Source organism: Dendrobates tinctorius, unplaced genomic scaffold (genome assembly GCF_039654945.1).
Source record: "Dendrobates tinctorius isolate UK_male_01 unplaced genomic scaffold, ASM3965494v1 ptg000059l, whole genome shotgun sequence".
Taxonomy (NCBI): domain Eukaryota; kingdom Metazoa; phylum Chordata; class Amphibia; order Anura; family Dendrobatidae; genus Dendrobates; species Dendrobates tinctorius.
The window spans coordinates 13,212,522-13,225,804 of record NW_027361727.1 but is presented as its reverse complement, the minus strand read 5'-3'; the positions used below and the strand labels follow the sequence as shown (position 1 = coordinate 13,225,804).

The window sequence follows — 13,283 nt, the reverse complement described above, 5'->3', positions numbered from 1 at the left end:
GAAGCTTTTTGAATTTTAAAACGTGATACAAAATTCCCGAATGGCATGAATTTTCGTAATGATTTATTTTATATTTATTGAATTATGGTATTTGTATGTGTTTTTGAATTTCTGGTGTGTATACTCTTTCAGGTAGCCACTTTTGTTTGTTGATTGTTTGCAAATCTAACCTGCCATTAGGATTCTTCAAGTCATTATGATTTCATATATACCAAACATGTCTAGGTTATTTTTTATCTAAGGCCTCTTTCACACTTCAGTTGTTTGACGTCAGTCAAGATCCGCCGTTTTGAAAAAGGATCCGCCATTTTTTTTGACAGATCCGTTTTTTTCCCATTGACTTGCACTAGCGGCGGATTTTGACGGATGGTCATCCGTTGGATCCGTTTTTTGACGGATCCGCCATATTTTTGACGTCCGCTGTCTTGAGTGGACAGACAATGAAACTTTTTTTGTCTGCGTTAAAACAGCGGATAGGGCGGCGGATCCGTTGCCAACCGTTATTTGACGGAATCTGGCAACGGATATGCTTTTTTTTTGTTTTGTTTTTTTTACATTGAGCATGCCCGGAAGAATTTCCTTGCCGGAAATTTAACCCAAAATATTCTCTCTCTCTCATTCCCAGACTTTAAATTTCAGTCTCTAGCTGCTAAAGCGGATCAGTCCAAAAATGGATCCGGTGGCATCTGTTTGTACCACAATAGAGACAGATCCGTTTTTTCACAACCTGGCGGATTTTGACTGACGTCAAAAAAACTGAAATGTGAAACAGGCCTAATGGGTTAAAAAAAATTCCAAAGTTTGCTAAAAAAATAAATAAAAATTGCGCCATTTTCCGAGACCCGTAGCATCTCCATTGTTCGTGATCTCGGGTCAAGCGAGGGCTTTTTTTTTTGCGCGCCGAGCTGACGTTTTTAATTATACCATTTTGGTGCAGATACAAACTTTTGATCGCTTGTTATTGCGTTTTAATGCAATGTCGCAGCGACCAAAAAACCTTAATACTTGCGGCTTGATTTTTTTCTCGCTACGCCATTTAGCGATCAGGTTAATCCTTTATTTATTGATAGATCGTGCGATTCTAAACGCGGCGATATCAAATATCTGTAGGTTTGATTTTAGTTTTATTTTGAATGGGGCGAAAGGGGGGGTGAATTGAACTTTTATATATTTTGCATTTTTTTCCATATTTTTAAAAACATTTTTCTTTAACTATTGGCATGCTTCAATAGTCTCCATGGGAGGCTAGAAGCTGCCACAACTTGATCGGCTCTGCTACATAGAAGTGATGCTCAGATCGCCTATAGGTAGCAGATTTACTGCATTGCTATCAGCGCCGACCACATGGTGGTGCTCACAGTAATCCAGCATCAACAACCATAGAGGTCTCAAGGAGACTTTTGGTTGTTATGCCGACACATCGGTGACCCGCCATCACGTGACGCAGGTCATCCAGTGTGCGTATTTCCGGCCGGATGCGCTTGTTAAATGCCGCTGTCAGTGTGACAGCAGCATTTAACTAGTTAATAGCTGCGGGCGGATCGCAATTCCACCTACAGCTATTACGAGAACATGTCAGCTGTTTAAAACAGCTGACATGTCCCGTCTTTGAGGTGGGCTCACCGCCGGAGCCCTCATCAAAGCTGGTGATACTGACATTGGCATAATAGTACGTCTGATGTAAGGGGTTAAAACCCTCTATGATTTATATGTACAGTTGCCCGGAAAGTTACAAAGACTATTCTGGAAACAAACAAGCACTGCATTTGGCCATTTTCATCTGGGCCATGGATTTTAAAAGAGAACCCAAGTCTGACCCCTGGAAAACTTCCCAACGTTAATCAAGACTAAAATCTTTTGACTGAAAGTGATAACTCCTGTCTTTTAGAAAAGAGAGATTAAATTTGACAGTAATATATATAATATTTTAAAGCTGTGAATTGCCTGAAAAAAACAAACAAAATAAAAACACACCACTAAATTGCAGCCTGACTATAGGCAACTCACAATTCACATGCATCTTAAAGCTATGTGCAGACAGTATTTTTGCAAAGTTTTCAGAAAATGAGCACAACCTCCAATTTTTTTTTCTTTTTTAACCCCTTTCTGCCAGATGACGTACTATTCCCGGGATAGTACGTCATCATTGATCAGCCGCGCTCACGGGGGGGAGCGCTACTGATAGTGCCAGGTATCAGCTGTGGGAGCCAGGTGTCAGGTGTCACGGACCGCTCCCTGCACTTTTACCCCCGGCACACTGTGATCAAACATGATCGCAGTGTTTCAGGAGCAGGCAGAGGGGCTGTCAGCTGTGACAGCACCTCTGCCTTTGGATCGGAGACCCCACGGCATGTTGCGGGGTCCCAATAGCTGACATGAAGACCCGATGACGTCATGATGACATCCAGGTCTCCAGGCCTGAGAGACTTCCAGTCATGCACAGCGCATGTCAGGAAGTCTCTGTTGTCAGTGCGCAGAAGCTGCAGTGCTGACAGCTTCTATAGCATGCAGATAAGCGAGCAGCCTGAACAAAATAAGTGTCCCATAGTGGGACAAAGTGGAAAAGTCAGAATTAAATAAAAAAAATCTTTTAAAATAATAGTAAAAATATTTAAAAAAAAAAATATATTTATTTAACAATAAATCAGTATTTGAATACAAAAAAACTCTTAACCATATAAGTACACATAATTGGTATCCCCACGTCCGTAACGACCCAACCTATAATGTACCACTAGTTAACCCCATTAGTGAAAACCATTTAAAAAAAAAAAAAGCCCAAAAAACCAATGCTTTATCATCATACCGCCGAACAAAAAGTGGAATAACACTCGATCAAAACGACGGATATAAATAAACATGGTACCGCTGAAAACGTCATCTTGTCCCGCAAAAAACAAGCCGCCATCAGGGAAAAAATAAAAAAAAGTTATAGCTCGCAGAATAAAGCGATGCAAAAATTATTATTTTTTATATAAAAGTTTTTGTTATATAAAAGCACCAAAACATTAAAAAATGATATAAATGAGGTATCGCTGTAATCGTACTGACCCAAAGAGTAAAACCGCTTTATCAATTTTTCCACACGCGGAACGGTATAAACACCCCCCCCCAAGAAATTCATGAATTGCTGGTTTTTGTTCATTCTGCGCCCCTAAAATCTGAATAAAAAGCGATCAAAAGATGTCACGTGCCCGAACATGATACCAATAAAAATATCAACTCGTCCCGCAAAAAAATAAGACCTCACATGACTGAGCAAAATATGGAAAAATTATAGCTCTCAAAATGTGGTGATGCAAAAACTAATTTTTTGCAATAAAAAGCGTCTTTTAGCGTGACAGATGCCAAACATAAAAACCCGCCATAAATAGTAAATCAAACCCCCCTTTACCACCCCATTAGTTAGAGAAAAATAAAATAAAAAAATGTACACTGCTCAAAAAAAATAAAGGCAACACTTAAACAACAGAATATAACTCCAAGTAAATCAAACTTCTGTGAAATCAAACTGTCCACTTAGGAAGCAACACTGATTGACAATCAATTTCACATGCTGCTGTGCAAATGGAATAGACAACAGATGGAAATTATTGTCAATTATCAAGACACCCTCAATAAAGGAGTGGTTCTGCAGGTGGGGACCTCAGACCACATCTCAGTACCAATGCTTTCTGGCTGATGTTTCGGTCACTCATGAATGTTGGTTGTGCTTTCACACTCGTGGTAGCATGAGACGGATTCTACAACCCACACAAGTGGCTCAGGTAGTGCAGCTCATCCAGGATGGCACATCAATGCGAGCTGTGGCAAGAAGGTTTGCTGTGTCTGTGAGCGTAGTGTCCAGAGGCTGGAGGCGCTACCAGGAGACAGGCTAGTACACCAGGAGACGTGGAAGGGGCTGTAGGAGGGCAACAACCCAGCAGCAGGACCGCTACCTCCGCCTTTGTGCAAGGAGGAACAGGAGGAGCACTGCCAGAGCCCTGCAAAATGACCTCCAGCAGGCCACAAATGTGCATGTCTCTGCACAAACGGTAAGAAACCGACTCCATGAGGATGGTCTGAGTGCCTGACGTCCACAGATGGGGCTTGTGCTCACAGACCAACACCGTGCAGGACGCTTGGCATTTATAACAGAACACCAGGATTGGCAAATTCGCCACTGGCGCCCTGTTCTCTTCACAGATGAAAGCAGGTTCACACTGAGCACATGTGACAGATGTGACAGTCTGGAGATGCCATGGAGAGCGATCTGCTGCCTGCAACATTCTTCAGCATGACCGGTTTGGCAGTGGGTCAGTAATGGTGTGGGGTAGCATTTCTTTGGAGGGCCGCACAGCCTTCCATGTGCTCGCCAGAGGTAGCCTGACTGCCATTAGGTACCGAGATAAAATCCTCAGACCCTTTGTGAGACCATATGCTGGTGCGGTTGGCCCTGGGTTCCTCCTAATGCAGGACAATGCCAGACCTCATGTGGCTGGAGTGTGTCAGCAGTTCCTGCAAGATGAAGGCATTGAAGCTATGGACTGGCCCGCCCATTCCCCAGACCTGAATCCGATTGAGCACATCTTGAGCACATCTGGAACATCATGTTTCACTCCATCCACCAAGGTCACAATGCACCACAGACTGTCCAGGAGTTGGCGGATGCTTTAGGCCAGGTCTGGGAGGAGATCCCTCAAGAGAACATCTGCCGCCTCATCAGGACCATGCCCAGGCATTGTAGGGAGGTCATACAGGTACATGGAGGCCACACACAATACTGAGAGGGACGTGGAGGCCACACACAATACTAAGCATCTTTTCCTTGTCTTGAGGCATTTCCACTGAAGTTGGATCAATCTGTAATTTGATTTTCCACTTTGATTTTGATTAGCATTCCAAATTCAGACCTCCATGGGATATTAATTTGGATTTACATTGATCATTTTTATGATTTATTGTTCTCAACGCATTCGACTATGTAATGAATAAAGATTTGCAACTGGAATATTTCATTCAGTGATGTCTAGGATGTGGTATTTTAGTGTTCCCTTTATTTTTTTGAACAGTGTATTTATTTCCATTTTCCCATTAGGGTTAGGGTTGGGGCTAAAGTTAGGGTTGGGATTAGGGGTGTGTTGGGGTCAGAGTTGGAGTCAGAATTGGGGGGGGTTCCACGGTTTAGGCACATCAGGGGCCGTCCAAACGTGACATGGCGTCCGATCTCAATATCAGCCAATTTTGCGTTGAAAAAGTCAAAGGCGCTCCTTCCCTTCTGAGCTCTGCCGTGCGCCCAAACAGTGGTTTACATGCATATATGGTGTATCAGCGTACTCAGGACAAATTGCACAACAACTTTTGGGGTCCAATTTCTCCTGTTACCCTTGGTAAAAATAAAACAAATTGGATCAGAAGTAAATTTTTTGTGAAAAAAAAGTTAAATGTTCATTTTTTTTAATCATTCCAAAAATTCCCGTGAAGCACCTGAAGGGTTAATAAACTTCTTGAATGTGGTTTTGAGCACCTTCAGGGGTGCACTTTTTAGAATGATGTCACTTTTGGGTATTTTCTATCATATAGACCCCTCAAAGTGACTTCAAATGTGATGTGGTCTGTAAAAGAAAATAGTGTTGTAAAAATGAGAAATCGCTGGTCAACTTTTAACCCTTATAACTTCCTATAAAAAAAAAAAATTTTGGTTCCAAAATTGTGCTGATGTAAAGTAAACATGTGGGAAATGTTATTTATTAGCTATTTTGTGTGACATATTTCACTGTTTTAAAGACATGAAAATGCAAACTTTGAAAATTGCGAAATTTTCAAAGTTTTCCCCAAACTTCCGTTTTTTTTTTTCCACAAATAAACGCAAGTTATATGAATGAATGTTACCACTAACATTAAGTACAATATGTCACGAGAAAACAAAGTCAGAATCACTGGGATCCATGGAAGCGTTCCAGAGTTATTACCTCATAAAGGGACAGTGGTCAGAATTGTAAAAATTGGCCCGGTCATGAACATGCAAACCACCTAGGAGGTTAAAGGGGTTAAAAGGATTTGGGGAGTTTCTGCTCAATTTCTGTTCAAAAAACACCACTGTGTGCATATACCATTGGGGTATGGCTATGCAGCAGCTTTGGCTGCAATGTTGGTTGCAAGCCCAAAGATCGCAATATGCTGCTACGACTTTGCAGAGTAATACAAGTGAATGTGATTGCATTGCAGTGAGAATACAAAGACACAAAAACAAATCCAACGGTCTGAATTTTTGTGATTTGCTTGTCAAGGTCACAGCACCTTGCGGTTTGCAATACAACCTCCATTACATTCACATTATGCGGGGATGTAGAAGTGACACAAAGTGATCTTTAGCTACATGACCTGTGTCATGGCCAAAGCCACGGTGTGACCCACTCCGGCCTCGTTTTCCAAGCTGCAAAGTGACCGAATGACAATTATTAGATGTGGTCTTCATGTCATGCTCCCGGGTGAAAGTGGACAAAGACTATTGCCCATCACTCAAATATATCATGCAAAGTGTATCAGTCATTTTCCCCAGCTTACAAAAAAAAAAAACAACACACAACAACCACACACGAGCCATGGCATGATAAATCTCAAATTAACATTAAACTACAATAAGAAATAAGAAAACAAAAAACACTTTTTTTTTTTCAAAGGCTCAGTTCACACTTTGCGCTATGGAGCAGTTTTCTAAGAAGTTATGAGAAGCCTAGGAGCATGTTCACATTGTCAGGAAGTAAACATGGATTCTGTGCCTAAAATCTTTACTAACACTGCTGAAATTCTTCCCAAAATGCAAATATTTTAAAACATGTTCCCCAGGAAAAAAAACAGGAGAAAAAAAAAAAAATTAAAAAAATAAAATGAACTAACTCGCGGCAAGTTTTTAATTTCATAACCTTACTGTCAACAGCGCTGATACGGTGGCGCATGTCTGACAAATCAAGAGTTTCCATCTTGGTTTTTCCTGACCTTATGTGAACATAGCTTAAAAGAAAAGTATAACTGAAAGTTTTTACATTTCTATTTGTTTGTTTGTTTTGTTTTAATCCATTACTACTTGTGGGATAATATTTAAAAAAATGGCAATGAAACAATGTCTGTATCAGGACTAAACGCCACACGTTCTCACCTGTTCTTATGAAGATAAAAGCGGTGTATGCTCCAAACACTGCAGTGTATGAAAACTGAAAAGCTACAAGAAAAATAAAATGGCCTCAATTGTGCAAATTAAGCAAAGAAAAAAAACAAAAAAAAAACAACAAGACAAAATGATAAAAATAAAATTCTATTCATAGTCTGAAAATGGAACATTACATACCAGCAGACAGAAATATGCTCAGGACGGTACCTTGCCGAAACCTCAGCTGTTCAATGACATGATGAAAATGAGCTGAAAAAAAATAAAATACAATAAAATTAGTAATTATATATCCAAGAATGAAGCAGAGCAAGTGTACTCTCCTAAACGCACCCAAGAAAGTGTTCACAGAAGTCCGTGCAAACACCTGTTAGGCCGCGTTCCCACGATGAGCTTTTGATATTGCAGATTTTCTGCGCTATTTCTGCACCCATTAAAGGGAACCTGTCACCTCGTTTTTCCGCTATAAGCTGCGGCCACTTCCTTTTGGGGATTATCTACAACATTCTATAATGCTGTAGATAAGCCCCTGATCTAACCTGGAAGATAAGGAAAACAACTTTTATTATACTCACCCGGGGGCGGACCGGTCTGGTCCGATCCGATGGGTGTCGCAGGTCCGGCGCCTTCCATCTTCATGCAGTGAATGTCATCATCCTCCTTGTTTCGTGTCACGGCTCCTGCGCAGGCATACTGATCTGCCCTGTTGAGGGCAGAGCATATTCCTGCAGTGCGCAGGCGCTGAGCCTCTCTGACCTTTCCCGGTGCCTGCGCACTGCAGTACTTTGATCTGCCCTCAACAAGGCAGATCAGTACGCCTGCGCAGGAGCCAAGACACAAAGCAAGGAGGATGATGACATCATCTCTAGAAGATGGAAGGCGCCGGACCTGCGATACCCATCGGATCGGACTGGACCGCCCCCGGGTGAGTATAATAAAACTTGTTTTCCTTATCTTCCAGGTTAGATCAGGGGCTTATCTACAGCATTATAGAATGTTGTAGATAAGCCCCGAAAGGCAGTGGCCGCAGCTTATAGCGGAAAAACGAGGTGACAGATTCCCTTTAAGTAAAATAGATTACGCGCCTTCTTTTCAAAAAGAAGCATTGTATAAAAAAAATTAAAAAAAAACTCACCCAAAACTCATCGTGGGAACGTAGCCTAAGTTCTTGGTCAAGGTTTTAAAATGCATCATCATTCTTGGTGGAGGTTTTTATATTATGCAGACCTTAGATAATAATGGGATAATACTGGCTGCACACAGACTGTAAAAATAATTGCCTGAACTTACCCCGAGCCTAAATTCAGACAAATGTATGTTTGATTCGTTTGTGCAACAGACTGCACATAGACCAATACTAGTGTACGTGCTAGTGCACAGGTCCACATTGGGGGAGAAAACAAAAAAAATTATAAAACCTTGCAAATTATTTTATTAGGGGATTTGTCTTCATTCCAGTAAAAAAAAAACAAAAAAACATGCAAGTTGCTTCTAAACCCCGGATTTTGCCCAGTCTATTTGCATTAATATCAGAGTGCACGCATTTGGAGTACAGATGATGGCAGTGATGGGACAGCACTAGTGATGAGCGAACGTGCTTGGATAAGGTGATATCCTAGAATGCTCGGATGCTAACCAAGTGATATCGGTGTACTCGAAAAATATGTTCAGTCCCTGAGGCTGCTGCAGGAGATCGTTCTGATAAGCAGAACACTCAGGAGTCAGGCAATACTCATCACTGCCATCATCTGTACTCCAAAGGAATACGTTCTGATAGCAATGTAGCTGAAGGCAGGCAGAGAGACTGAGGAAAAGCCGCCATTTACAGGTGTTTTTTTTTGTTTTGTTAAACAGCAATAAAAACAAATTCCTTAATGAAGATATTTGGAAAGTTTCATAACTTTCCATTCTGGACAAAATAAAAAAAAAAAAAAAAAAAAAAAAAAATAGCTTAGGTATTCTTTTTAAATACTACATCAGTAGGATCAACCCCTCCTAAGGCCTGTTTCACACATCCGTTTTTTGACGTCCACCAAAGTGTGAAAAAACGGATGTGTGAAACAGGCCTAAGCCATCTGTATGGACATGTAGGTCATATAAAGTTGTGTAAAATGATATCATGATGTCTGCGATCTGATGCCTTATTAAGAAAAGCATGGATTTCTCTAGAATATGTAAATGAGCTGTTAAGATCTATGGGCCGGACGTAGATCTCCCTGATCTAACTACAGAGCTTATGTTAAATGAAAGGCAGTGTTACCAGTGTGAGACATGTATATCAGGAGAGCAGACTGCCAGTCATTACATGTCTCACACTGGTAACGCTCCTTTCATGTAAAATAATGTGTGTAGGCAGATTCTCAGGGAGATCTACATCCAGCACATAGATCTTAACAGCTCATCTACATATTGAATAGAATGTTGAATTCTCTGGAATAAGACATCAGATCGCAGATATTGGGGTATCATTTTGTCCAACTTTTTATGACCTACATGCCCATATAGACGGCTTAGGAGGGTTTTTCCTACAGACAGATGCCATTTAACCCCTTTTGCCATCTGACGTACTATCCCGTCCATGGGACTTGGGCCCCTATGCTCATGGACGGGATAGTACGTCATCGCGATCAGCGGCGCTCACATGGTGAGCGCCGCTGATCGCGGCCAGGTGTCAGCTGATTATCACAGCTGACACCCGGCACTATGTCAGGGGCGGTCACGGACCGCCCTGACATGTTAATCCCTGGCACACTGCGATCAAACACGATCGCAGTGTACCGTGGGTTTAGGGAAGCATCGGCAGGGAGGGGGCTCCCTCCGTGCTTCCTGAGACCCCCGTAGCAGAGCAATGTGCAGCGCTGTTGCGGGGGCCTCCTTCCCTGCAGGTCCCCGAATCCAAAATGGCGGTGGGGACCTTTGGGGGCCTGCAGGGAGGCGGCTTCCTCATGCCTGCAAAGCACCGGCATGAGGAAGCCTGCAGCACTACCTGTGACAGATCGCTGATCTGTCACAGCGATCTGTGATGTGACAGATCAGCGAAGTGTAAAAAGGAGATTTTTGTGTACTCACCTTAAAATCTCTTTCTCTTAGCCTCTAATTGGGGGACACAGAATCATGGGTGTTATGCTGCTGTCCGCTAGGAGGCGACACTATGCATAATCTGAAAAAGGTTAGCTATGGCTCCTCCTCTGCAGAATACACCCCTGGATGGCGTCCGCCTTCTCCAGTATTGTGCAAAAGCATTAGGAGGAACATAACAGAAGAAACATAACCATGCCTGTAAGAAGGCTACTATGTACAAGCTCAAAGAACAATATGAGAACCCAACCATAACAGCCGCCAATTAAGGGCAACAGGGTGGGAACTGTGTCCCCCAATTAGGGGCTAAGAGAAAGAGGCTTTATGGTGAGTACACAAAAATCTCCTTTACTCTGTCGCCTCATTGGGGGACACAGAACCATGGGACGTCCCAAAGCAGTCCCTGGGTGGGAAGCAATGGACGAATATTGTGCTAGCAGGACCCTAAACTTGGGGCACTGCCGCCTGCAGAACCAGTCTACCCAGGCTCGCGTCCGCTGAGGACTGGGTATGAACACTGTAGTGTTTTGTAAATGTGTGTAGGTTAGTTCAAGTGGCCGCCTTGCACACTTGTTGTGCCGAAACCTGGTGCCGAATGGCCCAGGAGGCCCCTACTTCCCGAGTAGAGTGTGGCATGATACCGGCCGGAAGAGAGGAACTGTTGAGTCGGTAAGCCTCATGTATGGTGGACTTGATCCACCTGGCAAGGGTAGCCTTGGAGGCCGGCAGGCCCTTGCGACCGCCTTCCGGAAGAATGAAGAGGGAATCAGACTTCCGGAAGGGGGCAGTCCTGGACATGTAAATCCGCAATGCTCTGATGAGGTCAAGCGTATGCAGAGCCTTCTGCACTCTATGAGCCGGAACCGGACAAAGGGATGGCAGTGAGATTTCCTCATTGAGGTGAAAGGTGGACACAACCTTCGGAAGGAAGGATGGTACAGTACGGAGGGCCACCTTGTCCTGGTGAAAAGCTAGGAAAGGCCGTCTGCAGGAAAGTGCTGACAATTCCGACACCCTGCGTAGCGAGGTGATTGCCACTAGGAAAACCACTTTCTGTGACAGAATACAGAGTAGAACTTCTTTAAGGGGTTCGAAGGGTGGTGCCTGCAATGCTGTCAGGACCAGGTTGAGGTCCCACGTTTCCAGTGGACGCCTGCAGGGAGGAACCAATCGGGAAACTCCCTGGAGAAAAGTTCTTACTTGCGGTTTGGTAGCAATGCGCCTTTGAAAAAGGACTGAAAGCGCTGACACCTGACCCTTAAGCGAGCCTAGGGATAGCTTGGCGTCTAGGCCCGACTGAAGGAAACCTAGTACCTTCGGGAGAATAAGGGAGTGGGACCTGTCCATGAGATTCGCACCAGGAAAAGAAAGTTCTCCAGGTACAATAATAAATCTTGGCGGAAGCTGGCTTCCTTGCCCTAATCATGGTCGCAATGACATCCGGTGTGAACCCTGCCTGGGTTAGAATCCGGGTTTCAAGGGCCATGCCGTCAAATTGAGAGCCCCTAAATTCTGATGGTAGAACGGACCTTGTGACAGAAGGTCGTGACGATCGGGGAGACGCCAGGGGGCGTCTGCTGTAAGATGAACGATGTCGGCGTACAATGTACGTCTGGGCCAGTCCGGCGCGATCAGGATGGTTGGAACTCCCTCTTGTTTGATCTTCCTCACTACTCTGGAGATCAGGAGGAGAGTGGAAAGATGTACAGGAGCTGGAAATGGGTCCAGTCCTGAACCAGGGCATCCGCTCCGAGCGACCGCGGGTCGTGTGTCCTGGCCATGAAATTGGAGACCTTGGCATTGAGATGGGATGCCATTAGGTCCACATCCGGGGTTCCCCAGCGTTGACAGATCTGGTAAAAAATTTCGGGGTGGAGAGACCACTCCCCCGAGTCGATTCCTTGCCTGCTGAGGAAGTCTGCTTCCCAGTTTTCCACCCCTGGAATGTGGACCGCCGAGAGTACCGACCTGATGTCTTCCGCCCAGTGGAGAATATGTGTTACTTCTCTCATCGCCTGGACACTACAGGTCCCGCCTTGGTGATTCACATATGCCACCGCCGTGGCATTGTCCGACTGTTTCCGTATGTGAGAGGCCGCCAGCAGGTGATGAAAGGTTCTCAGTGCCAGGAAGATGGCCCGAATTTCCAGGATATTGATGGGCAAGGTCGCTTCCATTGGTGACCACTTGCCTTGTGCCCTGTGATGTAGGTGCACCGCACCCCAACCTGTCAGGCTTGCATCGGTGGTCAGGACCTTCCACTGACCTGAAAGAAAGGGTTTTCCTCTTGTAAGCGAAGTTGGCTTGAGCCACCAATGTACGGACCTCCTGGCTGACGATGTCAACCGGAACTCCCTGTCGAGGGAGAAGGGGTTCTTGTCCCAAGACCTGAGGATGGCTAGTTGAAGAGGACTGAGGTGAAACTGGGCAAATGGCACTGCCTCCATTGCTGCTGCCATCCTGCCGAGGACTCTCATGGCAAACCGGAGAGATCGGGGAGGTTTGCGGAGGAGTGTGCGCACTCCTAGACGGAGGGCCAGTGTCTTGTCCTTGGGAAGGACCACAAGACCCCTGGAGGTGTCGAATAGCATTCCCAGGAAGGTTAAAGTCTGACTCGGGGTAGTCGATGATTCTTGTAAATTGACTAACCATCCCAGACGACTTAGTGTGTCGATTGTGATTGAGACACTGACCTCGCAGTCCTTGAAGGTGGAACACTTGATGAGAAGGTCGTCTAGATACGGAACGACTAGAATGCCTCTGGAGTGTAGAACATCCATGGTGGTTGCCATGACCTTGGTAAACGTTCTTGGAGCTGTGGCGAGTCCGAACGGGAGAGCGACAAACTGGTAGTGGTCTTGGTTGACCGCGAACCTGAAAAACCTTTGATGGGCGGGAGCAAATGTTATGTGGAGATATGCGTCTTGTATGTCTATGGAGGCAAGATATTCTCCCTACTCCATGGATGCTATGATGGACCGGAGGGACTCTGCTGTGAGCTCATTTTCGGGTTTGCCTCTGGCTTCTGGTGAGGGTTATGGAGCTGGCTGTGACAGAG

General features: G+C 44.5%; 1 pseudogene; it reads right to left on the bottom strand.

The window, feature by feature from the left end:
* LOC141092350 (CAAX prenyl protease 2-like) overlaps window positions 1–13,283 on the bottom strand; it is a 140,293-nt pseudogene that overhangs the window by 102,959 nt on the left and 24,051 nt on the right.